Source organism: Lissotriton helveticus, chromosome 10 (assembly GCF_964261635.1).
Source record: "Lissotriton helveticus chromosome 10, aLisHel1.1, whole genome shotgun sequence".
NCBI classification, from domain to species: Eukaryota; Metazoa; Chordata; class Amphibia; order Caudata; family Salamandridae; genus Lissotriton; species Lissotriton helveticus.
In genome coordinates, this window is record NC_136071.1 from 777,665,672 (window position 1) to 777,693,174 (window position 27,503).

General features: G+C 43.6%; 1 pseudogene across 1 annotated transcript in view; it reads left to right on the forward strand.

The window, feature by feature from the left end:
- LOC144784514 (integrin beta-1-like) overlaps nucleotides 1–27,503 on the forward strand; it is a 369,893-nt pseudogene that overhangs the window by 66,340 nt on the left and 276,050 nt on the right. Inside the window, exon 4 of the transcript XR_013601670.1 lies at nucleotides 16,070–16,292. The product of XR_013601670.1 is annotated as an integrin beta-1-like (transcript). The remainder of the gene's footprint in view (nucleotides 1–16,069; nucleotides 16,293–27,503) is intronic.

Below are 27,503 nucleotides of genomic sequence, written 5' to 3' on the forward strand. Positions count from 1 at the left end.
ATGACTCCAAAGGCCCACATTGCCATGCCTACTCGAGATGACCCATCATCTACAGACGATTACGATGGAGATAAGAAGGAAGGAGAGATTCCAGACAACCAAACTATGACCAATGAATGTGACGATTATCTTATACCACTGCCAGCACCGCAACCAGTGGATTCTCCGCAGGAGGACATTGGTGGGTTCCACACGCTCATGGAATGGGTGGCTAAGCTTTTTCAGTTCCTGATAACTGTCAAGCAGACAGATTGTTTTCTGTACTACTTTAAAGAACAGTCTAGAAATACTATTGTCATTTATATGTGGGAAGAAGGAGTAAAAATAATGAAGACGCCAGCAACCGTCACGCCAGTTCTTCCCAGAATTGTCAAAAAATATAAATCGCCCGAAGTTTCGCCTGCTTATCTCATAGGACATCCAAAACCGGACTTGAAATTACACAGGTTGCACAATGCCGATCAAAAAATCCCTCCACGACAATCTGTACTGCACCTGACAGAGAGGGCAGGCAACTTGACAATATTGGAAAGAGAATTTCAGTAATGTTCATGCAGCAAATTCTCTGCCTATTCTGGGCAGATATGATTGCCAGATATGGTCGGACATCATCACATAATCTGGATTTTTTGCCAGAAGACAAGCAAGCAGAAGCCACAAAGATTTACAAGAAGGGCAAAGATCCAACTTAGAGATAATACACGTCGTTATGGACATTGCGTCTATTGGATTTTGGCACCTATCAGGATCAGTAGTTCCCAGACACCAGGGCTGGCTTAAGGCTACATCATTCCGGCCTGAAGTTCAGACAAAGATTTTGGACATGCCCTACGATGGTGGTGCTCTAAAACACCCTTTTTATTGAGTTTTTGGGCGAGGAACGTATTCTTATCGAGACGGATACCAGAGGTATCAACAGCATTCCTTCCAGCAGCCCTTTCGTCAAGCGTCGATGTATACAACAACATGCCTATAAACCTACCAAACTCTAGAGCTCACAGTGAACTACCAAAAATCTCTCCTTTTTCCTTCAACTAGGATAAATTTTCTAGGAGCCACTTTAAACACATTATAAGACACACCATTCTTTTTTTTTTTTTTTTTTTTGTCCTCATTAGCCACTTAATCGTTCCAGGGATACTCTAGCTACAGTAAGACAATCGCCTCTGTACCATCACAAGGCCAGAAATTGGTTTCATAACTTCCAAGAGGGCGGGCCTGATTTCTTAGAGAGAAAGAGCCCCGCACGAACTATCTCCATTCGAGCCCATTGTCGGCTGATAGTCCAGTGACGTTATGGCGTGGGGTGCCTCCCATTGGACATGGAAACTTAGGCTTAACCATCGGACCCGGGGAAGAAAAAAAAAACAAAAAAAAAACCCGGGCATTTTAGTTGTCTCGTCTCCACTCAACTAAGAAGTTCCAAAATCTCAAACAACGAGGGCTACATGCTCTGGCTAGGTCTACTTTCGATGTTGCATAAAGTGAAGACAGCCACTCGACATGGGTCTGCGGATTGATGTTAACCCAATTTTTACATAATTCTCTTCTTGCTAATAGAATAGCGTAATATAGACATTTTCTTTCTAGCCCCTTAATGTTGTTGTTTAACCCAAAGATAACTAGTGACCATGAGAAAGGAATAGAAATTCTGAGAATTGATTCAAGTGATGTCTTAATTTCATGCCAAAAAGTATTGATGTTCCACCACACACCATTCTTGTCCACAGACAGACAAAGGAAACTCTCGGTGCTAGCCAACAGTCTTTCAAGAAGAAAGTTCACTACAGTTCGCCTCCTCAAGTCTCTTCTCTGCATGATGTCATCGGCTATTCTTCTAGTACCTCATGCTTGTCTGAAAATGAGACCTTTCCTAGGAGAAACTAGATGCACAACATCTTCAAGTGGAAGGACAATTCTTCCTTGGTGGATAAGCTCCATCAGTCTCTCATCCGAACTGACATTCCATTCTACACTTTACCTTCTCTAGAAGGGTGAGGAGCTAATTTTCAAGATCTTCAAACAAGTGACAAATGGAGTATAGCAAAGATCCATATCAACTTTGCAGAGCTCAGAGCTATCTTGCTGGTTCTCTAAGCGTTCTTATCACAGATTCAGTGATCATTGGTGTTGATAAGAATGGACAACACAACCAGTATTCATTACCTCAATAAACAAGGGGGGTACAAGGTCTCAGGTCTTATCACCGGAAGTGCAGGACATGTGGAAATCGGTTTAGCTCATCAAGTGATCACAAAAGCAGACTATCTGCTGGGGATCAACAACTATCGGGCAGATACCTTGAGCAGATTAACCCAGACTTGTCACGAATGGGAACTGAACCAATCCATTCTGGACATCATATTCCATCGATAGGGCAAGCCAAAACTGGTTCTCTTTGCACCTCAAGAGAACAGGAAATGGCAGGTTTGTGCAAGCTGCTACCCTCATAAAGGGTCCTGGGGAAATGCATTTTTGATAGTATTGTCAGGGATCCATGTGTAAGCTTTCCCACTGATCCCTCTTACTCCCGGGCTTCTCAGGAAAATGAAAAAGGAACCATGCCAGCTAAAACTCATAGCTTCATAATGGCACTTGACGGAACTTGTACTGTTGTCGGAGGACAACCACATCCAGCTGAAACACCAAATTAACTTGCTGTCAATGAACAACAAGCAGGTCCTTCATTTAGACCCGATTTCCCTGCACTTATCAGCCTGGCTCTTGAACACCATGAGCTCCAACACTTAGATATTCCAGAGGACTGTAGGAATATCCCCACAAAAGCTAGGGCTGACACCAACAACAAAACATATCATTTGAAGTGGAAGTGCTTCTGTATATGGTGCGAGAAATCTAATGTTCATCCTATCTCATCGCCTCCAGAACAAGTGTTACCTTATCTCCGATCTCTAGCCAAATCCGGTCTGGTGCACTCTTCTATTATAGTGCACTTAGATGCTATTTCAAGGTATAGAAAGACTTTGGCATCTCCTTCCCTGTGCTCTAACAGACTAATCGTACAATTTCTTAAAGGATTATTCAGGGCATTTTCCTTGATAAAGTTGCTGTCACCAAAATGGAAACTTAACATGGTGTTATTCCACTTGATTAAAAAAAAAAAAAAACCTTGCAAACCTATTCACAAGCCAGAACTCATGTTCCGCACATGGAAGGCGGCTTTGCTCTTAGCTCTTACTTCCGCAAGAAGAGTGAGTGAACTCCAAGCATTCACAATAAAGGAACCTTTCTTGCTATTCAAAGATAGCATGGTAATTCTCCAAATGAATCCCAAATTCATACCGAAGGGTCCCATAGATTTCCATCTCAACCAACCTGTAATGCTAAAGACTTTCTTTTCGAATCCTCAAACACTAGCAGAAACAGCTCTACACACTCTCGATGTGAAAAGATGCTGAAAAGTTTTACTTACAACGCACAAAGCATCTACGTACTACAGACCCACTTTTTGTGGCTTATGGAAACAATAACAAAGGAAGCCCGGTTACCAAACCCATCATAGCAAGATGGTGTAGGAAATTGACCCTTTTTGCATGGTTACCCCCACTTTTTGCATGATTCTGATGCACTTTGAGTGTGCACTGTGTCCCTGCTAATCAGGTTCCCAGTGGCTGTGTTCTTTCCCAAAACAGTACCATTGGTTCCCCAATTAGCACACCTTTGGCCGACATATAAGCCCCTTGTAAAAGTACCAGTGGTTCCAAGACTCTTGTGACCAGAGAGGGTCTCTAAGGGCTGCAGCATGTATTGTACCACCCTCAGAGACGCCTCACCAAACACATACACACTGCCACTGCAAACTGTGTGTTCTGATGCAGCTAAAACATCTCTGTGTGCCATGCCTGAAACCACTGCCTGTGGCATGGGTAGGTTACCCCTCTAGCAGGCCTTACAGCCCTAAGGTAGGGTGCACTATATTACAGGTGAGGGCATAGCTGCATGAGCAATACACCCCTACAGCGTCCGAGTCCATTCCCAGACATTGCAAGTGCAGTGAATCCATATTGAGTACATGGGCTTGGGGTTTGTCATTACGGACTCCACATCTCCATGATGGCTTTATTGAATGCTAGGAAGATTGGTATCTGACTTCTCAGCACAATAAACCCAAACTGATGCCAGTGTTGGATAGATTGTAAAATATACTCAAAGGGCATCTTAGATATGTCCCCTAAAAACCATCAATTCTCTAGTGTGCAGCTGACTGGTCTGCACCAGCCAGCCACTTTCAGACATGTTTCTGAACCCATGAGGTGGGAGCATTGTGCTCTCGGGGGTCAGAAACAAAGCCTGCTTGAGGTGGATGTGCTTCTCATCAACCACCAAGCATTCAGGGTGGTGATCCTCAAAGGCTTCCTGCCTTTTGTTATGCTAGCCAGGGCCTCTCCAGCTAGTGGAGATTCTCGCCCCCCTGACCAAGCCCCACTTATGGCAGTAAGGTCGGCAGGAAAATTAGTAAGCAGGAGAGGTGTGTCCCCTCTCAGTCAGAACCACTCCTAAGGTGTTCTGAGCTGAAGTGACCCCCTCCTTGGAAAATCCTCCAAATTGGTTGGAAGGATTTTAGCCAATAGGATTAGGGGATTTCCCCTCCTCAGTGGGAGGGGACATACAAATGGGGTAGTCACCCTAAAGATCTGCAGTCCATTGGCTACTACCTGCCAGTACCTGTAACACCCCTAAATTGAGTATTTAGGTGCACCCCTCAACCTTGATCCTTAGATTCCTGGCGACCTAAAGAAGAAGTACGAAGAGCCAAGCAGCTGTGAAAACTCCAGGCGACAACTGACATGGCCCCAGCCCTACCGGCCTGTCTGCAGCCCTCGAAGAAACCTGCTCCAAAAAGCGGCTCGTCCTGCAGGCCTGCCAGTGCTTAGAAGGTTCCCCAGCGGTCCTGAGCTCGAGTCAATCCCAGAGGTGCCTCTCTCGGACTCCTTGACGACACCTACAGCCTCCACACGAAGGGTCTCCTAACCGTGACCGACTCCGGTAAAAATCTTCTGACCTCAAAGTACACCCCTGCCTCAGCCCTCTGACCTTGGGAGCCCGACCGACGGTGCCTACATGCCCTTCAACATCTCAGCTTACCTCCAGAGCCATTGGTTCTCTTCGTCCAGCCTCCTGGTCCGGGGCCTGGAGCCTTCAATATCCATTGCTCTGCATTGGGTGCCTGACACTTATGTGGCACTCTGCACTCGTCCGCCACTGTGCCGCTGAAGGTTTGTGTTTGGTGCTGCCTCGTAACCCCCGTAAATTGACCCCCAACTTTGCTTTTACTTACCTGCAACCAGCACCTTTTTGCTTGCTCGCAGTCTCAATTGACAAACATTAGGCCTAGTGACAATCAATCAATCAGGGGTTTATAAAGCGCACTACTCACCTGTGAGGGTCTCAAGGCACTGACCAAATTTGACTTCTGCACCTAGCCGCCCCAGTGCCGCTGATGGTGCAGTCTCTACATTTATATGACCCTTGCCCAGAACCCTGAAGAATGAATTTGTAAGTCGTGCACTTAACCTGTGAAATTGTGTGATTGTTTTCCTCCCATAGGTTAACATTGAACTAATTGAAAAATGCAAAAGCTTTTTACACTTAAAAACTGTGATTATACAAAACATATTTTATTACAACAAAGCATCTTTGGTTCTTAGTAATAAACATACAAAAAGTAATATTTTTACAAACAATTAGTTCCGGATTTAGTCATTGAGTGTGTGTAGTCCTTTCTTGCCTGAGTGTGTTCAGTAATTGCTTACACAGCCCTCTGATAAGCTTAACTGCTCGACCACACTACCAAAAAAGAGAGCATTTAGTATTATCTACTTTAGCCTCTGGTAAGCCTCTGGGGATCCACTGGACTCTGTGCACACTTTACCATGCTTTGGTATAGTATATGCAGAGTCAGCTTCCTACATATGGTTTGCAACAGCCCTATAATTCTGCCATTCTAAGGCTGGTAGGCCTTTAAGACAAAAGGCTAAGGCACACTCTACAAGAGCAGCCTCTACAACGGCCGTCTTGTTTGCTGGTGTGTCCACTGAAAGTATATACTGTGCTGCAGCATGGAAAAGCTGGCACACTTTCGCCCAGCATTACTGCCAAGAGTCGGCACATACAGTTGTGGGTTAAGCGGTACTTCAGCAGCTTTTCCAGTAAGGTGTGCCTTGCATCATAAAACGTATAATGTTGTACCCACCACCCACTGCTGTATTTATGTCTTATTTTATTATGCATGTATTTAACCGCTAGTGTTCTGGTTTAAGCATGTGAATCTATGAAAGATACTGCAATACTTGAGAAAAAAACTTGTTACTTACCTGTAACTCTTGTTCTCCAGTATTGATATCTTTAATAAATTCACATGTGACCCACCCTCCTCCCCTTAGAGGCTCTCCTTCTTGGTACATTGTAACTGTTGCCACTAGCGCTTGAAAATCTGAGGGAATATGCCTCTAAAGGGTGTTGTCATCTGTTTGGCTGGATTTTGTGTCTTTTTAAATGATGTGGATAAGATATCACATTCAATGTATTTTGTCATTGTAAGCTATGTTAATTACTGCTGCTACATTAGAATATACCTTGGGACTCCCACCTTGACGACTGGAATGATTCAAGCATGTGAATCTATGAAAGATACCAATACTGGAGAACGAGAGTTACAGGTAAGTAACAAGTGTTTACTTCTGTGACATCAGACACTCCCCCAGAAGCCCTTTTGCCTGGTTGTCATCTTCAGATTTCTTTTTCTGTTGTTGGTCCTATAAGCAGTAAGAGAACACAGGGGGTTAGTAGATAGATAGATAGATAGATAGATAGATAGATAGATAGATAGATAGATAGATAGATAGATAGATAGATAGATAGATAGATAGATAGATAGATAGATAGATAGATAGATAGATAGATAGATAGATAGATAGAGGTTTTGCCCAGACACAGAGAATCCTGAAGGAAAATCAAGGGGAGGGTCAGGACGTCAACTGAGAAAAAAGCATTGAAAAATAACAACTCCCCTTTGGAAGGACATTGGCCACGTGGGTCTGTTGAATGTACATCGTGGATGGAACATGTTCCCTTTATTCTGCCAGAGTGCCACCACAAGTTCACACAGGATGACAGCCACAAGATTTGTAATCTTTTTCTACTGAAGAATCACTGCGCGGAGGGTCAACTTCAGAATCTGTTCCCTCCCTGGTGCCACAAACCACAGCGGACTGGAATCCACTGACCCCAATGTTGGCACCATCAACTCCGGATGACTGCCAACCCATAGTGGTGCCTGTACCTGCTTGAAGGGCTCATGTCCTTCTATAGTTATTTGGCACAGACTCCAATAATGGTAGTTATGAGGCTGGTGATGAGATTGCTCAGCCTTACCTAGGGGGAAAATGGTACAAGGTCCTCCAAGATAGCAGTGATCTGGATACTCCCCAGACATTCTATAAGTTTCCCTACCAGGCCCTGCCATGAAAAGCAGTTCCTTCTTTTCTATGGTTATGCGAAGGGTGGCAGATGTTCTTGATCTTCAATCCCACCCAAGAAGATAAAACCAGTGTTCTGATGAAGCTGTTGCAACCTGACCAGTCGAATTCTAGGCCCCTACTTCCATTCAATGAGATATGCGCTTAAGTACTTCAGTCGAAACCTACTGAAGGTCACTTATTCATCGCCAGATGCCATCGCTCTGCTCCGGGTGATCTAGCTTTCCTCAACCAGCACCCCACTCCTGAGAGCCTTGTGATTTTGGCCAGTATAGTAAACCCAAATTAATTTCCCATTATTCCCCCGGACAGGGAATTGAAGAGGATAGCAGCCTTTTTCTCTAAAAGTTTGGTCCTTATCTTGGTGAATTCTAGCTGCTTTTAAGGTTGCTACTCTCAAGCCTTGTGACACTCTGTTGCCCAATTATTATCCATGCTTCCGTAAGAAGCCTGCTCCATACTTTTCCAGATGTGCTAGATGGTCGCGATACAGTCAAGTTCATCATCCTCTGCAGAACGGATACTTCTGACTTCCTTGACAGGGAACTTCTGTAGGCACACCTGGATGATGTCCGGTGGCTTTTCTGGATATGTTCACTCCAGTCTTATGGACATGCAGTTCAATGGCTCCCCACTTTTGGATAATAAAGCACACTCTGCCCTTGAGCTTTCCAAGGATAGAAGAGCCACAGCTTGCTCCCAGGGCCTTTCAGGTCCACTGCGCCATATGCTCCTGCAGTTTCGTCCCCTCCGTGGCTATGGTAGGGGCTTCCAATATTGCTACAGCCCAAGCAGGTGCAGCAATGATCCCAGGCTTTTTGTGGCCATGGTTCCCACAGGCGAGGGCAAAAGGGACAGCATGCATGCATCCCTGGTCTTATGCTCCTCCAGCAGCCACCCTACCTCTAGTTTGCTCTTGTCAGTACACAACTGCTCTATCTGACAGGATGTCAGGCGATAGCTTTGGACGAGTGGGTACTACAAATTGTTCAGCAGGTTACGCTTTACCATTTCCCTCGACCCGGCCGCACCATCCACCATCCCCTGACTGGCTAACGGGGACTACCTTTTGCTCTTGCAGTAAAGAGTGCAGGCCATAAAGCCATAAAGCCATAAGTATACCAAATGCCAGAAGTTGGTTGTGGTTGTTATTCCCGCTACTTCCTGCTGCTGAAAAAGGATAGGGGATCTCTGTCCCTTTTTAGCCCTTTGCCTTCTCAGTGCCTTTCTGTGGAAAGACACGTTCAAGATGCTCAGCTTGGCCCTGGACTTGTCTGCTCTCAACCCCAGATCCAGGATGGTACCTCTGGGCCTTCAGTGTGCTTATTTCTACATCCCGTTCTGCCAACCCACAGACGTTACCTGCGGTTCACAGTAGGCTGTGAGTATTTTTAGGTCACTGTGCTCCATTTTGGCCCTAGCTGAGCCCCTTGGGTGTTCACAAAAGTGATGGCAGTGTTAGCAGCACATTATCAGAGGTCTTTACCCTACCTCACTGACTGGCAGTTGAAGGCGCTTTCGCCCCTGCAGTAGTTAGCCACCTCATGTCTACGACAAACCTCCTGACATCCTTAGGGTTGACTAACAATGTGGCTAAGTCACACCTGATTCCTTCATAGACTCTCCCTTTCATTGAAGCCATTCTAGTCACAGTGTAGTTTCACACCTATCCCCGGAGCGGACAGTCCAGAATGTTCGGGCTATGATCTCAATGTTTCAACCTCTTTCCTGGATCTCACTGAGGAAGACTTTGAGGCTACTGGGACTGGAGGCCTCCTGCTTGTCAAGTACACCTGATGGCATATGCAGGCTCTGCAGTGAGATGTGTACCAGTGGGTACAACACCAGGGAGATCTTTCCAATCCGGTCCAGATTTCGGAGGAGACTTCAAAAATCTGCAATTGTGGCTACAGGACCGCAATAGTCAGTAGCAAACCCTTCTCCTTATCCCACCTGGAGCTCACAGTGGTTACCCATGAATCACTTCTGGATTGGGTAGGTGAAAATCAGAAGTGCCTGGTCTCTGGCAGAGGACTGACTCCATATCAACCTTCTGGAGCTGAGCACCATCCCCTAGGAGTTGAAAGCCATCCTGCTCTGGCAAGCTGGGTCAGGTGCTAATGATCAACACCACCATCATGTGGTACTGTAACAAGCAGGTTGGGGTGGGGTCTGTGGGTGTGTCTGGACTGCCAAGGGATTTTTCAGGTGGCGCACTACCTGGCAGGTACCCTGGATTCCAGAACGGAAGAACTAATCCGTTGACATCTTATGAATCATGACTGGCAGTTACATCTGAAGGAGGCGCAGGGTATTTTCCGTGTGTGGGGAGCACCCTGGCACAAACTTTTTGCCAGTTGCCAAGAATGCTTAATGTCAGCACTTTTGCCCATTGGAGTTTCCAAGGTGTATCTCACTTGGAGATACGTTCGCGTAGTGTGCCTCATGTATACCTTTATGCCAATACCTCTCCTGCCGAGAGTTCTGAAGATCAAGAAAGACCGGCCCAAGTCATCCTAGAGGCTCCGGATTGGGCATGGAAAGTATGGTATCCCAAACTCCTGGGCAAGAGAATCTATCCTTTGATCTGGCTGCCTCTTCGGAAGGATCTCCTGTCGTAGCTGCAGGGCCGAGTTCTGCATCTGAACCTGCGTATTCTACACCTCCGACCTTCAGGTCTTTTATGATTCTTATGTGCACTGGCATAAGGCCTTACCTGGATCAATCTTGATACTTGGCTCAGTAACTGAGCCATATATAAACTTGTGGAATCTCATCACTTAAGTTTTTTTTTTGACACACATGAAATTACATTTTCAAAAAGTTCTTTCAAATTTGGAGGAGACTGGTGTGAGTGGAGCCTTAGTAAAGTACAGCCAGAAAGAATGGGACCTAGCAGGGCGAGGGACCACCTATTTTCAAAAATTCAATACAGACTGCGTTGATGTCGTGATGCTCCAGTATGGGAACTTCTCTGCAGCACTTTAAAAACATTGTCTAGGATGGAAAGGGGTTCAAACCTTGTAGCTGACTGCTCTTTTATTTTTCCCATAGGGATTCTTGTGAATGAGTGACCCTGGTGTTGCCCTCCTGTTTGTGGTCACTGTCTCTAGTTGGGGTTTTATACTACAGAATAGTATTCATAGTGTGTGCTGATGCCTGTGCAGTAGCAAATGGCTCACTAATGATGGCCCTTCCCTGCTTGCACTCCTGTGGCCTCAGCTGTGCCTATTTAGTGTGCGTGAGGGGCGTTTGCGGCACTGCTGCCAGTTGATTTTTTTCTTTATTGGCATTTTGAAGAGAAGACAACAATGCAGCAACATCAAGGTGTGATAGGCGGAGGAAGACGGGAGGGGAGGAGGCACGGCGTGAGAGCATGTTCAAGTACAAGGAGAATCAACACATTGGCCCAACAGGAGAGGAACACATGTACAACAGCTTCAGCATAACATCGACCACAAAAGTGTAGTCTATGGTCATAGAGATGCTGGTGAGCGGGTGTGGGCCTGTGTTGGGGATGCTTGTGGTTGGTGCTTGCCTTTTATACCCTCTACATCAGTGTTTCCCAAACTGTGGTCCGCGGACCCCCAGGGTTCCGTGACACATTCCCAGGGGGTCCACAGGCAGCAGTTTTAAAAGCACATGAAAGTATCTTGTATAATTAGCAGTTTTTAAACAACAATAAAAGTGTCAAAATAACACCAGTGATTAATGTAACTGCTGGAGAGAGATGAAAGTTTTGTCCAGTGGCAGCTTTGAATTATCTAATATAGCACAGAGTGTTAATATGCCTACTGCAAAGAACATGTATAATGCATTTAAAAAAACTGAGATTATTTTGGTACTGTGCAGTTCATAAGTGACAATTGTAATCAGCACAGTGACCTATAAACTGTCATCAAAGAGCTGCTTGCAAACTTCAAGGTACAAGTTAGTGACATGTTTTTCTCAGTCTTTCATTATCCTGATACTGCTAAAAAGGTTTATTTGGGTGGAAATACATTTTTATTGTTAAAGTCAATGCTAACCATTGTGTTATGTTCTGAATCCTGAGTTTGTGCTTTTCCAGACCAAGCACTATTTAAAAATGCCTACCAGTATGAATGACGTGAATTCTACACCTTGTAGTCCCCTTTGCCTTATGTGACATTTTCTATACACTGATTTACATGTATGATTTACTGTCTCTATATAAGTGCTCTCTCTCATAAAATGGTATGAGAAATGCTATGAAAAATGTAATACATGTGACAGAGGGGCTACGGAGAAATGAGAGGTACTGTTGGAGGGTGATAGTGGGGGAATCATTGAAGAACTCCAAAAAAGATTGTCGTATTCTGGTGCGTAGTAAGGACTTAATTTACTCTTCTTTAAAAGCTAATACAATTCAATATGTAATGATAACTGTGTTTTAGACTGCACCATTGTTTCCTAAATGTTTTGGAGGGGGGCATCCCAAAGCCCCCTTTGTAGTGGTCAGGCTCACTCACTGCACTTGGTGTGCACCGTATGGGGACTGGTCTGAAAACATTTGCCAGGGCTGCTTTGGGTTTCCAGTCTGGCCCTGGCAGGAGCAGGAGCAGGAGCCTCGTACTGCGAAATACACCCAACCATTCAAAAGTTAGTTAATGAGATGCAGCACCAACCTTCCCATTAATTTTCTTAATTTTTCCCAAATTCTTTCAATATAAAATACAACAGAAGTGGCAGAGAGAGTTGTTAGCCTCCTTGGCTTAACGACACACTCCGCCACTTCAGAAACTCAGGGCTGCACCTATATTTACAAGAATATGAGGCAGCCCTGTGTTTCCCCTGCGCTTGAGCGAAACTTAACTTTGTGGCACCAATGCAGGCACCCTTGCACCATAGTGCAAGGGTGTCTGCGTGCAGGGGAAGATTGTTTATGTACTGTAATGTCCCCCTTCCTGCACATAAACAATTTTGAAATGCCGTTTTGTCACTTCTATATGTGCTGCTTAATGCAGCACACATGAAAGTTACAAAATTTCATTTTGTAAAAAGGTTGTTTATGTGCAGGAAGGGTCACCTTCTTGAACATAAACAATCGAAGGCGTTTCGCAAAAACAAAGAAAATTCAAAGCATTTCTCCTTGTTTCGCCAAGTTAAGACCAGGTTTTTTCCCTGGTCTTAATTTTGGCGCTACCTCCCTATTACGCTGGCCTTGTTAAAAGGGGGGTGTCAAAATCAATGGGTGTTGCAGTGGAACGCCCACCGCAACACCCACTGCTGACCCCTTTCACGCTAAGTATTGGGTGAAAGGGGGTGTTATTTACAAGCCAGCGGTAAGCCATGTTAAGTGGCTTGACGCTGCCTTGTAAATAAAGCGATGCCCCTATCGCCACGGGAACGTCACAAAAAGTGACGTTCTCTTGGTAATAGGGGCTTGTAAATATGCCCCTAAAATACTTACTAATTTGAGTGTTTGTTTTGTGTGCACACGTGTGTTTATTTTTTTCGAAATTCTGTTTTAATGTTTGAATTTTAAATCCTACAAATTGCTTGGGGGTCCCCGGCTTCCAGTGGTGACTCAATGGGGGTCCGCAGGAGTCAAAAGTTTGGGAACCACTGCTCTACATTAAAAGTTTGGAAGATGGGTAGGGATATGCACCACTAAGTACCATGCTTGTTCAGAAGTCCTAGAATGTATCCTCAGAAAAAACACACCTTAAATTCAGTTGTGAAATGTTGGCATTACTCCTCATCCTTTGGTAAACACATAGGTTACATCACCTCATGGTACCCTGACAAATTCTTTTCTCCCTAAGCAGGGCTCGGGAGAAAAAAGTTTTAAAACCAATGCATTACATTTGTGGGTGCCTTTTATTGTACGAAATCCTGTGGTATATTTCTCAGGGAACACTGAAATACAGGCTTTCTCATCACAGTAACTGCTCCCGCACTACTAACAGGGCACAAGTCCTAAAAAAAGAAGTGGGGGACTAACCTACTTAATCAGTATGCAAGTGGCATTGCAGTGCGTGGCAAAGCAGCGCGTGGCATCGCGACACGTGACATCACATCGCATGACATCACAGCGCGTGACATCACAGGATCTGGCATCACAAGAAGTGACATCAGATCTTAAGCCCTCACATATGTTTAGCAGGTGTATCTTGAGTACATTTGAGCACATTTCGATTATACTTGCAAACCCTCCTGATTTAGGCAGAAGATTCACACTTTGTACGCAACACATAAAACAATGTTGCCTTTTGTCAGCGTAAAGCCTTCTCTAACCATAGTACTTTAAAAGAAATAGTGATATTTAAATTATTACAACGCCTCCTCAGGGGTAGTAAGCCCCATATAAATACTATTTATTTTGTGCAAATACGGGGAAAGAGCAACACATCTGATGGTCTTACAGTGATTGCATATCTCCTAAACAGAGCCTGAACAAAGTGAAAAGCTGCCTCTCCTAAGTATGTGGGAAGTGCTAACAAAGTGTGAGCCTTTGTTTCCCGTCTGCTGCATTTGCATCAGGTGTGAGGCTCCTGCCTGCTGCCTGCTGCCAGCCAGGAGACTCCAACAAAAGGAGGCCTGATGACCTATGAGATTCGGCCTTTGTTATGGGCCCAGCAGGAGTCAGAATTAACCGCTTCCGTGCGGCGCTGATTCCCCCCCTGTGCTGGACATTCCAGAACAGGGTGCGGTCGTGACGGAACCGTTCCGTCATCAGCACAGCTCAACCGTGACTGATGACGGAATGGTTCCGTCACAAGCATCGAAGGGGTTAAGAGAGCCCTGTCCCGCCTGCACGTTGTTTCTGGTTGCAGATCAAAAGCAGATAACAAAGTGCAGGCACTGCTGAAAGTGTCCCGGTGTTTGGAAATTAGACCGGGACGAATTCAGCATCTTTTTGAGTGGGGCCTAACTTCTTGGCAGGGTGGACAGCGTTCACCCTGTGATAAAAGTGGGGGGACGCCGTCCACCTGCGTGTACCCCCGACTCGTGCCCTGACTACTAAGCAGAACTTTACCATTGTTAGGGCTACTAAGATTGTGTGGCGAGGGAGGCCAAAATATGCCACAGGATTTTGTAAATATGCAGCATTCAAAGGCAAGTTGTGTCGCATTCTCTGATATATTATTTCGATCCAGTTGCGCTTGTAACAGTTTTTGTGTACATCTGCATTTGTGTGACAAATGCAGGTTATTTACAATTTACTGTAAGCACTGCAGCCATAGAATCGCATCATTCCCTTATCACTGACCATTATCCATTATCCATTTGTTTATCGACAATTTATTCATGAAAGGTAAACAAAACTTAAACGTTCTAATTTCAGTCAATGCCCTTTGTTAACTGTACATTGAAGAAATCAGCTTTCACACTATTTCCTTTATATGAACAAAACGTTTTCCTATTTCAAAACCGTCTATTTCAAGCTACCCCAATATAAACATGTTATGTAAAAAAATACATGACTGGTAACTTGTGTAACATGGTCCTAAATTGCCATGTTGGGGTTCTAGGGACCTTTACAAATCACTTGGCCTTCTAATTTATTATGTCATTGGAACCCCTTCATGGCAATATTGGAATATATTACACACTTATCGTTATGCACACTATATATATTGATGTGTGCATGTATGTGTGCGTGTGTAATATATATATCTATATATATATATATATATATATATATATATATATATATATATATATATTTATTTATACACATATACATGGTATGCGTGTACATCTAGTTAATGCAATTTTCTGAAATATTGATAGTTATTCTGTTACAAATTATATATATATACACCAAAGCCGTGCTTCCACACAGCGTACCTCGGCACGGCAATAACGGACACCATACGGTTTTGAAGTGCAGTAGTCGTGGATTTATTCATCAACAGATGGTCAAATGGCAAGAGAAACACTCACTCGACGCGTTTCGGGATTTTCTCCCTTGTTGACTCGTGACCAAGGGAGAAAATCCCGAAACGCGTCGAGTGAGTGTTTCTCTTGCCATTTGACCATCTGTTGATGAATAAATCCACGACTACTGCACTTCAAAACCGTATGGTGTCCGTTATTGCCGTGCCGAGGTACGCTGTGTGGAAGCACGGCTTTGGTGTATTTTCGTTGAGGCTGCCTGCCTCATGACGGACCGCCTTCTTTAATGAGGCTGGGAGAGGCGCTGCAAACAGTTTGTTTGCGATTGGGATATATATATATATATATATATATATATTTATTTATTTATTTATACACATATACATGGTATGCGTGTACATCTAGTTAATGCAATTTTCTGAAATATTGATAGTTATTCTGTTACAAATTATGTGCCATGGCTTCCATTAGCTTCATATAACGTTTGGATTTTTTTAGTGCAGTGTAGACAAAATAATTTTTAAATACTCGAGTTTTCTTGTGTTTATATGATTATATAAATGTGTGTTGAAAACGCTTTGTGTGTTTTCCCAAGCTGTGGGCTTTATGCAAACCGTTCTAAGAAATGCTTTCCTCAAATTGATAATGTATGAAACAAAAGCAGTTTAGACATTTGAAATGCTCATTCTACTTACTAATATTTGCAGGAGTTTTTACAAGAAGGGAAACCAACTTCAGCAAGATGTGATGATATAGCAACTTTAAAGAGTAAGGGATGTAAAGAATCAGAAATTGAACATCCCAAAGGTAGCCAAAACATGCTTCAAAACAAACCATTGACAAACCCCAGAAAAGAGACTGCAGAAAAACTGAAGCCAGAGGACATCACTCAGATCCGACCTCAAAAGATGGAATTAAAACTTCGATCAGGTATAGAGATCTTTTTGCATTTAAATGTATAACACGATGCAAAACAAATTCAGTATCTTTGCAGCACTCCAACTCCTCCAAACGTGCCTGGAAATATCCTAATGCCCTATATTCTTCATCAAAGACAGGAGTCTGCATCTTCAAATGGATCTAAATCTTCTCCAGATGAAGAAAGGTTGTCCGCTCTTTCACCTGATTGTATAGTTTGCCATCACATGGCCCTCCACACTTGGAAAGTACCTAGTGACGGAAGCTTGCGAACAAATACTCCATTAGGCCACAGTACTGCAGCAAAATATAGGTCTAAATATTGCAGCAAATTGCTTTCCATATGTGAGGCGAAGGTTCCATCCCACATCTACATAGGTAATGAGCTCTCATTTATAATGTTCTAAGCTGTATTTTTATTAAATGTGCAGAAAAAGTGTAAAGTAAGAAATTGTGAATTCTTCTTTTCTAAAGCAATCAGATACTTTGATTGTGTAATGGCCTCTGGATCTACTATCCCCAAATCTCTTCTGGGACGGAGGTCGTGCTGCTCCTTTCCTAGTGTTGATATTGAGAAGGTCGATGTAAATATGAATAACAGTACATTCATGTATAAGTATGACATCACGTCTCTTTTGACAAATTCGCCCATTATGAACTCCTGGTCAACCCTGACTCAGAAAAACGTGGTTAGGCAGGCCCTGAGATCCAGGTCAGAGGGCACTGATTGAAGGATCACAGGTGGGGTGGCATGTAGCCGGCCAACAAACACGTGAATAGGAAATCCCAGATCTATCCCACCGATAGGCGCAGCAACACCGCAGTGGTCCAGGGAGATTGGCCCCAATAAAGCACACATGGCTAGAGGAGTACTTGCGTTCCTGAAACACAATAAAGTCAGATGCCACATGGCGGCATTGTGTCCACGCAAGGTTGAGGCCCACCTGGATTCCTCATCAAAACATTAATTTATGACTCCAAAGACAACGACTTGCGTTCCTTATCAAAAAATGATTGCTGGAACTGTTTTATTGCATTCAACAAATTGTATAAAAGGCATGGCCAATCGATTTTAAGTTGAGACAGTCCTCAGACCCTATTCCTGTAACTGTTCTCCAGCAGAACTGTTTAATTAAGCAAACTGTTTTTGTTTTTCCAAACTCTTTTGGGGTCTTGTTTTTTCAAGGTATTTCATGTTCAAGCAACACTAGAGACATGGATTTACACTAAACTAGTTTGGGTGGGCATTGCACTATTGAAAGGTGTTGAGCAACACTTTCTGGCCACATTAATGTATTATTCTTCACCACCATTTTCTCATCTAAATATCATCATTTGCGTAGCATGGAGGGTGTGGTATCTCTCTGGCAGAGCTTATACTTGTGCATCTGTGGCACACAAAATGTTACAGAGAATCGATCTGTTCTGGCTCCCAGCTGCGGGTTCTCTCCTCTCTAGGCAGTTGCGGATCCTTCCTCGAGGCATCTGCAATCATGCTCCTGTTTTTGTGGTAATAGGACCTCTTTTGGGACCCCAATTGCCTATGTGCCGCTTTAACGCCTGGACCTCGTAGATTGGGACTGTGCCGCATATGTAGAGTGTAGAAGAGGACATCAGAGTCTTCTTTGAACTTAAAAGTAGTTCTGTCACTTCCACCATAACTCTGAGGGCAGCTAGTAGACCCACTCTTAGGGGTGTGATCAAAGGATACATTAGGGGCAAGGAAGACCACCAACTGAAACATCATCATCATCATCAAAATACTCTATTTCGGTCACATGACCAACTGAAACAAGCAACAGATGTAGAGGCCCAGATCCTCTCACTGGAAAGACAGGTGCTCCGTCACCTGTCCGAGTAGATTGATCCCAAACTGATGTTGGTGAGGTCTACCCTGCGACAGATGTCCCTGGAGGAAGCTAAACAATGCTGAAGACCATCAACCCAACGGGTTTATGAACTTGGTGACAAATCGAGCAAGCTCCTGTATCGAGGATTGCCCCATCCATCTAAGACTCTCAAGATGTCCTTCATGAGTTTATGCCTGCAAAAGTCTAAACCTTTGCTAACTGTTACTGAACCTTATATATGTGTCGCCTCTAAATTTGAAGAACTCATGTCCCCACTATTGAATTAGATACCTTTGCCCTCAATCCCCTCATCTCTATTCCGAGATCTGGATCAGCCGAATATGGCTGCAGAAATTAACGAGGCCATATCAGACCTGAATCCAGGTAAAACATCCGGCCCAACGGGTTTCCGATCGTGTTTCTGAAACACTATCGATCCTTCTCGCTCCCCCATCTCTTGGCTCTCTACTCTGAGGTGGCTGAGCGTGGTTCAATGCCTACCAAATTGGATGTCACACCCCTTGTTGTATTACCTAAAGTAGATCTATCTGCGACAGGTGCTCCTTGTATAGGCCTATCTCCCTTATAAATGCCGATATCAAGGCATTTTTTAAGGTCCTGGCTACTTGGTTGAGTCAGGCCCTACCACACTTAGTCCACCCGGATCAATACGGGTTCATACCGAAAAGGAGTACCCGTCAATACATCCATAGAGTGCAAATCGCCCTCTCGCAGCCTCACCAGCTTCACAGCCTAGCGGCCTTACTCTTGATTGATTTTAAGAATGCCATTTATACCGTTGCATGGATCTTCAAGGAGATTGTACTGAAAAGCGCAGGCTTTGGGTCCCTCTTTTGTAAGCTCATTGGTCTCTTATGCACAGCTCCCACTGCTCAAGTCTGATTTAATGGGGTATTATCATCACCTTTCCCTATATTCATGGGGCACCAGACAAGGATGTCCCCTGTGGCCACTATTCTTTGCTCTGGAAATTGAACCTCTGGCACGCCTCATCAGATGTGTTGCCCGGGGGAGGGCATGAGGAGCGCATAGTTCTCTATGTAGACAATGTCCTATTGTTTCTTGGTGATCCCCAGTCAACAGGCCCAAGATTCCTTGAGATCTTTTGGCTCTATGGGAAGGCCACAGGACTAGAGGTCAACATGGCCAAGTCCCAGATAATACTGATCACAGGCGGACACTTGTCCTACAATCCTGAAATGCCATTGCTTGTCAAATAATTTAGGTATTCATATTTCCTGCCTCCCAGAACTAGCCTGGGCACCTAATTTTCAACCCCATTTAGGCTGGTTTGATAAGAGACCTGCAGAGGTAGGGTAGTTTACCTCTAAATCCATTGGGACGGATAGCTCTATTTAAAATTACGTGCCTTCCTTTCTTCTTGTATGTTCTTGCAAACTTCCCGCACTCAATCCCCAAAAGGTGGTTTCAGAACATGGCATCAAAGATCACCACCTTTTTCTTGGCCGGAGGTAGCCACCGATCCCAATATGACAGTGGACTGAGAATGACGGACCTCTATGGCTACTACTTCGCGGCACAGCTTGGAACGATTAACGGGGGATGGGACAATCTTGCTTATCGGCCAGAGCTACATGTCATTCGGGCTGAATGGTCTCTTGGGTCTGCTATATGGATACCCGATCCCACAGTCTCTTCCCGACTACACTTGTGTAATGTTGCTTTGTTGGAGAGTGGTGCTTCGATTTGTGGGTTTGGATAGAAAATTCATCAGTTTAACGCCCTTGTGGCGTGGCACGTGGCTACACCATGTGTTGAGTTTAAGGGGATTCTTATCCTGGGATAAAATAGGGATCACTTACTTGGGGGACATCTGCATTTGTAGTGCCCTGATTACTGAACCTTATATACGGTGGCGCCTCTAATATCGCAAGAGCTCATGTCCCCACTATTGGATGACATACATTTGCCCTCAACCGAAGAAATTGACAAGTCCATATCAGACCTAAATCCAGGTAAAGCACAAGGCCCAGGCGGATTTCGGATCGAGTTTCTGAAATGCAATCCCTGCACACAATTCTTCCTTCTAACTACAACTGCGCCATGCACTATTGGTCAATGTCCCTATCGATGCGACGCTCCTGTAGATTAACATCCTTAAGGCCAAGCTCCTGCTGGGAGCACTGCGAAAGGGCGCTCTCTTTAAGATCTACAGTTCATTTATCATTAACGCTCCATACCGGTTCTCTGCCTTGCGACAAAAATAGAAGGTAAGGGTGGGGGGGCTAGCATAAGGCGTGTCTGGCCCCTAAGGAGCTGGCCATCCCTGCCCGTCTTCGAAAGAGCCAGCTTAATTATTTATATATGGCCTACCTGATCCCCAAACTATTGCAGCAAACTGGCTGAACACCGAAAGCTTGTTGTGCTTGATGCTCTCTAATTGGAGGAGATTTTTTCTACATGACATGGACCTGGCTGGCTGTGACCCCCAACTGGAACTAAATATGACGTGATCTCTCTTTGGTCATAGGCCGGCTATAGAGCTTACACCCAGGATTTGCTTGTTGAGTCTGTTGGAGGAGGCTGGCGGGGTGGGGATGGAGAGGATGTTTCTCAGATTAGCCACCCTGGTGGCCAAGAGAGACATAGACCGGGAATGGAATTCACTGGAGCCCACCTGCTGACAGGGTGGAGGAGAGGCATCAACTGATGTGCTCGACAGGAACAATCAATTTCTGAGGTAAGAGGTTGCCCCCATAAGCATGACAAGATCTCGGGCAAATGTTGGACATATCATGGACTGGATGTGGGATTTCAATAATAATGTGTTTGCACTGCAGGTATGTTCGAGGTTGGGTGGTGTGGTTTTGTTTTACTGTCTACTGCTACCACTGAATATTAATAAAACTTTGGTTATCAAAAAAAAAATAGCATTTGCATCTGAAATCTTTTTTCTACTGCCTCTATGGAAATGTAGACCAGATTCATATTGGCATTCGGAGTATGATTAGAGAGCAATGGGACACCCCCTGTCCCACCTCTTTGCTGACTGCTTATGACAGTACTAAAGTGGGCTATTCTTGACAAGATCTCACAGATTTTCTGCATCTTATATAGAACTTCAAAGAGGATGGTGTCTCCTTTATTGTGCTTGTACCAAGTGGTGGTTTCTCTCCAATTACTGTTTATCGACAATTCCATATGCCTGATAGTTACATCTTAGATGTACAATGACCTGGGCTTCTTTGGACAAACATTATCAAGGTAGCACTTGCTTTTTCACAGATTTCTCACTGATTTCAAGAGTCTGTCAGAGACTCAGACAGGTATTTAATTGCATTTTATGTACTCCAATCTCTGACGGGCCACTCGTGTATCTCTCTCTTAATCTCGCCCAACTCCTTAATAATGTGGTTTTTGACTGGAGACCACTTTTTAATGTAGCTGAGCCCAACCTCCTGTCAACTGATGGCATATATGGCATAGTGTTTGACGTTTTAATTTGATTGTTTTGGGCTTGTGCTTTCCACAAATCTTAAGCAGAGCATTCTTCTAGGTTCCTTGACAAAAACTGGTCATAAATATAGGCTTTGTTAGTCCAAAGGAACCGACGATTGCAGGCTAGTCCACAGTTAAATGGAGTTCTTTCAAAAGCCATGGACCATCAAGAATAAAGAACCTTGAAAATATCTGATATTTTCAAAATTCTCTATGGGTTCTGCTCAGACTCTGACCTTTAAACCCACTGCCATCGCAATGTTGAGGAACTTCTGCTACCCCTTCCCAACAGCATTCTCTAAAGATTTTCTTCACTTGTGCTTGAGACTGGAGTCCTGTTTGGATGGTGCTGCTACTGGGTGTTGTTAAGGAGTGGTCCACATTGCAGACTTGTGGAGCACAGGTCTGTGCCAGAGGGGTTTCATTAGAAACTAGTGTGGTTCAACGGCAACAATGAATTGGGAACACCGAGCTGATCTTTCCTGGCCACTGATTGCAAAATATGCTCAGCATGTACAAGCAGAAAACTGCTATTACAGTTAATTAACTAGTTTATTTGAGCACAATATCAAAGGTTAATGCTACTGACTCTCTCTTACTGCTTATTCTATCCATAATCCATCTATCAATGACAAAATATGCAGAAAAACTGAAAGGAAGATGTAATTGTACTTGTTCCATTGTGCTTTTCAACTGTCTTAAAATGTAGCTCTTTTAAAAAATAAATTTAAGTTTGAGTTGATTAAGGGTTAAAACAGAAAAGGAAGAAACAGCAATATAATAAGATAACATATCTTATACAATGGAAAGGTAAAAGGGTAAGAGAGATATATAACATAAGTGAAAAAACAATTGGAGAAAACAAGCAATTTATGCAAGTAGGAGTAACATTGTAAGCATAACAATAATCAAGGTGAGACACAAAATAACGAGATGATCAGTAATAAACTACAATTAATCAACTAGATAAGAGAAGGCAAAGGGGAATTTAAGGTGGTTTCTGTACATCATCTGATCCATTTTTAGAAGCAATATTCGAGGCGGCGACTAAGGATAAATAAGTTGTCAAGGGAAGCCATAGATGGTCTCTTTTGATAGTCAGGGAATTGGGAGAAACGTAATTGATGTACAACCGATGATGCAGACATACTGTATTCCACCAAGAGCGAAAGGTGACTTTGTCAGCCTGGTTCCAGTTGGATGTTATTAAATGAAAAGCAATAGCTAACAATAGGTCTAGAAGTTTGTAGTGCTGTGAGGATTGAGGCCAAAGGGGGGAGAGAGTACCCAGGAAGATGTGAGTAAAGGAAAAGGGAACTTGAACGTAAACATTTTCAGAATTTGGGACCAAACGAGTTTCCAAAATTGAAGAATTGAAGGGCATTTAAATAACATATGTTTTTAAATCGGCAATAGTGCAAGGAAAAGACCAACATGTAGATGGTGTGACTGTTGAAAAAGTTGCTAGTTTCATCGGGGATAATAAGACACGATGATAATGAAAAAAAGGGTTTGTGTGGTGTTAGCAACTCTAGAGGTCTTATGTATTTCTGACCATATTTTGTCCCAGAGAGGAATTGATCAAACTTGTGAAAAAAAAATGTCCAAAGCTACTTCAACCTTAGTTTTGAGTCTATCCATAGAAAATGTAAAGGATTTGTACAAAAAGGTGGCGGAAGGAGAGAGGTCTAATGCAGAGGACACATTTGTATATACAATAGGGAGATCATTAATAGTGGGTAAAGATTGAAGATATTGAACAAGGGAAGGATAAAGAAGATTATACTGTGAACGAGAGGACGAAGGTAAGGAAAATTGGGATTGGAGATCGGAAAAGGTAAGAGATTGGTTATTAGAGAAGAGTTGAGGGATCCATCTCAGGCCTCTAGAATGCCACGATTTCCAGTATATGGAACGATTATAAATCCGGAGGGATTTATTATAGCAAATAGAATGTTGATGAGTGGAACTGATAGAAGGATAGCAGGAAGATAAAACAGGGATCAAAAGTTTACGGGAATGGGATATGATAGGAGAACAAAGAGATGCTGTGTTAGAATTGAGGGATAAGATTTCTCGAAAATCAAAGGGGGCAATGGATGTAGTTTCTATTTTTAACCAAAGGGGAGGATTAAAAGAAAGATCAGTAGAGATCCAACGGGGCGTTTGTTTTAGTGAAACAGCAGGATGGTAAGTTTTGAAATCAAGGAATCGAAGGCCTCCATTAGGTTTGTCCTTCTTCAATGAGGAAAGAGCTATACGAGAACGTTTACCTTTCCATAAGAATTTGAGGAGGATAGATTTGATCCAGCGCCCCTATAGAAAATATGTCATAGCAACGCTACCCAACTCCACAATATTCACCATTAATCATAAATAGGGCTCCCGGTTTTATGGTATTTATTTTTTTAACATTTCCGTCTGTATTTATCCATAGTTATTTTTTGGGCATTTTATCTGTATATATCTGTATTTATTTTTGTCGCAAGCAAAAAAAGATGTTGCAGCTAGTATTTTTCCACATTTATTTAAATAGACAGTGCACACGGTTGTTATAGGTTTAGCTATATGTGTATATGCGCCAAATTAAGTAAACACAATACAGTCCAGTGGTGGCTCGTGAAATTTCAAAGTGGTGAGGCGTAAGACAAAACCATGAATTTGCTTGAGAGAGTGCAGTGACTGAGCATATCTCTCCCCAGGGTGGTGCTAGGGGTCTCTTCCTAGAGAGAAAAATATAAAATGGAACACAACTGTGTCTTTTTTAGCATAGTTTCTTTTAAAAAATGACCTAAAAGCAGTAGTTTTTACAGGAACACTCATACAATATTTGAGAAAATTCCTACTTGCCTCCCCAGAGGTGCAGTTACCAGGAAAAATTACTTGGGATCTCCCTTATAAAAAATTTGTAAAACATTTTTCTTTGACCTCCATGTGCATGCAGATTTATGTGGCATGTGAGGACAATTGGAGCTGGTCAGAAAGGCCTGGACTGCTCAATGCATTAGTGACCTGCACAAAGAGGCCAGAGCTGCCTAATGTACAAGTGAGGTGAGAGTGAAAAATACTTTTAGGTTAGTGCTAAAGATTCAGGTCATATTTATTGCACTAATTACAGATATTGCCTTTTCAAGCCTATGAATTACCACATTGCCCAAAATGACATACATTGCTATTCCAGTTTACTCATTGTTGCAAACTGCATGTACAAATGTGCAGCAGGTTAACTAATTCTCTTGGAATGCTGCTTGGAGTCTAAGCTACGACCTTCGAGTTTTAGTGGATCTCTGAGGATGGCCCACTATCCTGCTGAGCTAGTTAGTATGTTAACCTTTGACCTGCAGTTTTCACGCAGATTACTGCAGCAGGAATGTTAACCATCCGATCTATGTTACCTGCATTTAATTTGTGCCACGCATATATGTTCACAGAACTCAGTTCATTCATTGATTAAGTTCAGTGCTTAATTTATAAAAAAGCATAACTGAAGGTTGGCAACGTTTTTATTTACAGCCCACTTCAAGTGTTGCCAATGCTGAGGTTGCCCAATAAAAAGCTTTCATCCACCATTCTACCCTTCCAGTACCAATATCCCACACTTGTTTTGGTTCATTTTCTATTCCTGCTTTATCCCCTTGACACTGTTTTCCTATATTTCGTGCCCTCCTTTCTCCCTTTTCTAAATTTTGTAGGGCTCGCCTGCTGATGCGCTTGCGCATAGCTGGCGAAGCTCTATAGTGGCTTATCCAGAGTTTAACCATTGGCGATTCCTTGCAGTGCATGTGCGCTTTTTAGGTCATTGCGCAAGCGCAAGCCCTAAAAAGCACGTGCACAATGCCACCAGCCGCCTGCCTTCCTGCCTTGCATTACCACATCAAAGGCAGCCCAGCCTCCCTCCCACAAGCCTCAGGCATTCACCCCAGCGTGACTTCTCCTCCCCCCTAATTACATCCCTGCTGTTTAATTCTTTCACGGCCTTCAGCTCCGGATAATTATGCAGACCATGTCAGTGACTACACCAGAATCTATTCTGCTTTTCATATACTAAATATATCGGTATATAGAATGATGTTAAATCTTCAGATTGAAAAAATGCATAAATATTTCTCTGTGCTAAAGCATCCCGTTACGTTGAAATTGTTCTCTTTCTGCAAAATTCTCACTCTATCTTTCTGTTCGCTTCCATGTCGTCTGTCCTCTGTCTCTGCATCTCCCGCTCTCTCTCTGCTGCCCTCTGTCCTTGCAATCCTCCATCCCTCTCGCTGCCCCTGCTGCTGTTTCCCTTTCTCTGCATCGTGCCTGCTCTCTGGCTGTCTCCAGTGACGTGACCCAGTCTCTCTCTCTGCCACACTTAGGCTGCTCTCTGACTGTCTTCAGTGACCTCTCTCTGTCGCTGCTCTCCCATCTCTCAGCCGCCCTCTGTCTGTCTAGGCTGCTCTCTGACTGTCTCCAGTGGACTCTGTCTGTCTCTGGTCACCCCTCCTCACCATCACACACCCTCACATCCACTCACCCTCACACCCTCACCCTCACTCACCCTCACACCCCCTCAATCACCCTCACACCCCCTCACTCACCCTCACACTCCTCACCCACCCTCACACACCTTCACACACCCTTACACACCCACTCACCCTCACACACCCTTACCCTCACCCCCTCACCCTCACACACCATCAGTCACCCTCACACTCACACTTCCCACAGAGCTCCACCGAGGTACCCACCACACAGCTCCACCGATGCACCCACCACACAGCTCCACCAATGCACCCACCACACAGCTCCACCGATGCACCCACCACACAGCTCCACCTACACAGCTCCACCGATGCACCCACCACTCAGCGCAACCACAGCATCACTCAGCGCAACCACAGCATCACTCAGCGCAACCACAGCATCACTCAGCGCAACCACATCATTCACTGAGCGCAACCACAGCATCACTCAGCACCAATACAGCATCACTCAGCGCAACCACAGCACCACTCAGCGCAACCACAGCATCACTGGTTCAAATATGTTCTTTCAATGTTTCAAGCTGTTTTCAAGCTTTCACGCTTTATTACAAATCACAAAAAGATGTTAATATTTCACTTCTGTTCTTGGATTTTCGTCACAATAAAAAACACTGAACATAATCTTCACAAAAGTTATTTACAAAAGTTTAAGCTATTGCCATTACAAATTAAATAAATTATATAAGTATTAATTATTTTAAAAAAATTAAAAGGCATTGTTATTTGTAATACCAATACATCTAAGTCACGTAAATACAAAACACGTTGCATTACAAATGCTATAGGTGTCACATTTGCGAAAGTTATAACTATTGGCATTGTAAATGACAAAGCTATTAATTTAACTATTTTAAAAAATAACACATAAATAAAAAAAATTCATTTATAAGACCAATAGCTCAAACTTTCCTAATGTGAGCCCTATTGCATTTCCAATGCTTGTTCTATTTAGCTCTGGGCCATAATGTGTTGTATAATTAGCCCCCATCCCAAAAACGAGTGCCAGTGCCCACCACCTGCAACCACAGAACAAATTAAGTAGTGCCAATTACCGACCGTGTAGATGAAAAACGGTGCACACAATAAATCAATAGTTATTTAAAAAAAAAAAATGGAAGACAAGTCCCAGCCAAGGATAAACGGTAAACAGCATTTTACCGAGAGCTTTCTTTTAACCATGGCAATGTTTCACATTATTGAAGTAATGGTTAGAAAGCTGAGAAGAAGACGCTTTATAAATGCAGCCCTCATTTCCCAGTATAATCCACATAGCCCCCCCAAATCTCTTCTTTTGCTGCACAAATTGTCGTACTTGCGCTGTGAACGGACCCCAGCCCCTCCCTTTGCCAGCCTCCTGTTCTCGGTGCTGC